Source organism: Lagenorhynchus albirostris, chromosome 5 (assembly GCF_949774975.1).
Source record: "Lagenorhynchus albirostris chromosome 5, mLagAlb1.1, whole genome shotgun sequence".
Taxonomy (NCBI): Eukaryota; Metazoa; Chordata; class Mammalia; order Artiodactyla; family Delphinidae; genus Lagenorhynchus; species Lagenorhynchus albirostris.
The window spans coordinates 57,900,984-57,904,314 of NC_083099.1; the positions used below are offsets into that span (position 1 = coordinate 57,900,984).

At 47.1% G+C, this 3,331-nt stretch overlaps 1 pseudogene; it reads left to right on the top strand.

Moving 5' to 3' along the window:
- The first annotated feature begins 872 nt into the window (after window positions 1–872).
- LOC132520490 (tubulin polyglutamylase complex subunit 2-like) lies at window positions 873–1,753 on the top strand (annotated as a pseudogene).
- The last annotated feature ends 1,578 nt before the right edge of the window (window positions 1,754–3,331 follow it).

Consider the following 3,331-nt stretch of genomic DNA (forward strand, 5'->3'; position numbering starts at 1 on the left):
AGTTAGAGCTAGAAAAAGAAATAAAAAAAGAAGAGAAAGGAGGTGTGTATTCAAAATGCATTAATAGTAGGGGCTCAGTTAGTATTTTCCGAATAAAATAATAAGAGACTATGAAATGAGCACTAGTACGTATCAGGCATTATGTGAAGCACTTAAAATACAACAATGATTAAGACAAAGTCCCTGCCCCAAAAAAGATTACAGAGGGAACACACAGATTAATGAATAAAAGGAATAGATATCACTGAGTTAATAGCGGTAGGGAAGAGACAAGGACACCCAAGGATAGTCACCAGTTCAGGTCAATGCTCTTTAACCAATTTACAAGTGCTAAACAATCACAACCAAAACTGACCTATACTCTGAAGTTTGGGGAACTTCCCTGGTGCCTTGATAGCACATGTTTCCTACTTGGATACTAAATATTTCCAGTTCTATGAGGTCAACTCGACACATTAGAAAATACTACATGGAAACAACCGCCACTAGGGGCGTCGCGCCGAGGCCGTCCCGCCCCAGTCTCTACGCCCGGCCCGATTGGCCGCACGGCGCTGAGGCCCGCCCCGCTTCCGCGGCCAGCCCCGGAGGGGCGGGAGGGTCCGGGCGGTGGAGTCGCTGTGTCCCGGCGGCGTGGCGTGGAGCACCCGCCGGGGCCGCGGGAACAAGCGCCCCGCGGAACTGCTACTCCCAGAGCAGCCCGGGCCCCCCATCTCCGGCCTGCCGCGCTCTCAGGCGCCGAGCACTACAACTCCCGGCATGCCGTGAACTTGACGGCCGCGCCTCCAGGGTGGAGTCCGGCCCTCCCGGCCGCCCCGCTCTCCCGCCCCGTCCCCGCCGCTCTCCCGGCCGCGCACGGAACGGGGACGCGAGCCATGGAGGAGACACCGACCCCGCTACTGGGCAGCCGCAAGCCGCACCTGGAGAAGCTGACCTTGGGGGTCACCCACATCCTAGCATCATCCCAAGGTGTGACAGAGGTGACCATCATAGAAAAGGCGCCTGCTGAATGTCACATGATTTCTTCATGGGAACAAAAAAATAACTGTGCTGCCTGAGGATCTGAAGAACTTTTACCTGATGACCAACGGCTTCCACATGACATGGAATGTGAAGCTGGATGAACACACCGTTCCACTGGGCAGCATGGCAATTAACAGCATCTCAAAACTGACTCAACTCAACCAGTCTTCCATGTGCTCTCTTCCTAACGCACCAACTCTTGCAGACCTGGAGGATGATACACAAGAAGCTAGTGAGAACCAGCCAGAGAAGCCTCACTTTGATTCTCGCAGTGCGATATTTGAGCTGATCCTTGCAACCTGAATGGGAAGGTTTGCCTTGCCTACAAAAGAGGTAAACCAGCATTAGCACAAGACACTGAGATCTGGTTCCTGGACAGAGCGTTATACTGGCATTTTCTCACAGATAACTTTACTGCCTATTATCTCCTGCTTATCACCCACCTGGGCCTGCTCCAGTGGGAGTACGCCTTCACAGTTATGGCATTAGCCCACAGGCCAAGCAATGGTTCAACATGTGTAAACCCATCACCTACAACACAAACCTACTCACGGAAGAGACCGACTCCTTTGTGAACAAGCTAGATCCCAGCAAAGTGTTCAAGAGCAAGAACAAGACATTAATCCCCAAATAGAAAGGGCCTGTTCAGCCTGCAGGTGGCCAGAAAGGGCCCACGGGTCCTCCTTCCACCTCTAAATCCTCCTCTGGCTCTGGAAACCATGTCCGAAAATGAGCGCCCAGCTCCCCGCCAGCCCCACAGCGATGATTTCCAAGCACAGATGCCCCAGGCGTGGCCCAAGCCTCAGATTCTGTGTATGGAACCATAGTCCTCTCTCCATCCGAGTGACAAAATCCTAGGCCTTTTACTTCCATTGGCTTGAGCCAGGAGTTGGAAGGGCATAGTCAGCTCTCCCTAAGAATCCTTCTCTCATACCCCTTACAGCAGGTTGTGCCACCTACTAATTCTGGAAGCTGTGGAGAATGTAAGGTGTTGTGTAAGTGACTAAGTAGATCTATTAAGAGCTTTCTTTTCTTTCTACTCCAACCCCCTACCCCTCAGCAGTAATTAGAGAAGTCCCCCATAGAAACCACTGGTTTTGACCTATGAGGCATTAGAACTATGCTGCTCAACTGGTAGCACTTTTTTTTTTACATCTTTATTAGAGTATAATTGCTTTACAATGGTGTGTTAGTTTCTGCAGGTAGCCACTTTTTAAAGAGCTAAATTTAAGCCATATTAAAAATGGGAGTATTCATGTGGCTAGTGGAGTCTGTATTAGCACAGAGATGATGAAACATTTCTATCATCACAGAAAGTTCTATTGGGCAGCACTGCATTAGAATACTTTTGCATTACCCTTCCTCAGATCAGTTAATTTTTGTTAAAGAATAATGATACCTTAATTTGATGGGTTATAATGTTCCATGAAAAACCTTGAATATCCATTTTTATGTTCTTTATATCCTTCACCACAAACAGATCTTGCTTTGCTCATTTTCAGTTTCCTATAAAGTTTCTCATCTTCATCAGTTTCCTGTAAAGTTTCTTGTTTCCAGTTTTGTGATGTGATATTTGTACGTTTGCCAAAATTATCTTTCTCACTTTTTTTTTTAAAGAAGAAGTGATTCTGCTGTACCATTAAAAACAAAACAAAACAAAACCTACCAAGCATTGCTTTGCCAGGACTCTTCATGCACAGTTTTGATGAAATCAGTCACTGTTGACAAGAGCTTCCACCTGCTCTGCCTACTCACAACTGCTCAACAATTCATGGGGTAGCAGAAAAGGATAGAGAGGAACCAAGTTGTCAAGGATAATAGCTGAGGTTTAGTCTTCCAGAAGCATTTTTCTGCCAAAAGTCATCAAAGGGAGAAACAGCAGTGCCAGATAAGAGATTCCAGCATTTGGCTCCTTCCCCAAGTCAGGGTTAGAAGGGGATTGAGAAGTTGTGTCATATTCCACTGTGGTAGATGTCCTTCCTCTAGAGCTCATGGAGCCCCTGAATTATTTCTTAAGTCCTAGTCCAGTTCTCGATTTCACAAATGAAGCAGCAGAGGAGCCACGAAACAATGGTGCACTTCAAATCAGTGACAATCAGCTGGAATCCCCAAAGGGCTGTAGACAGAAGAGGGTTCTAATAAGGAAAGGTTTGAGACCTGCCTCAGGAGGAGCAGAGCATTCAAGAGCAGGAATGGCTACCTAATATGTAGGACCCAATGCAAAATGACGATGTGGGACCTTTTGTCCAAAAATCAGGTAAACACTACCATTAGAAGTACTAATATGCAGTAGCAATTCTCATATCAGACA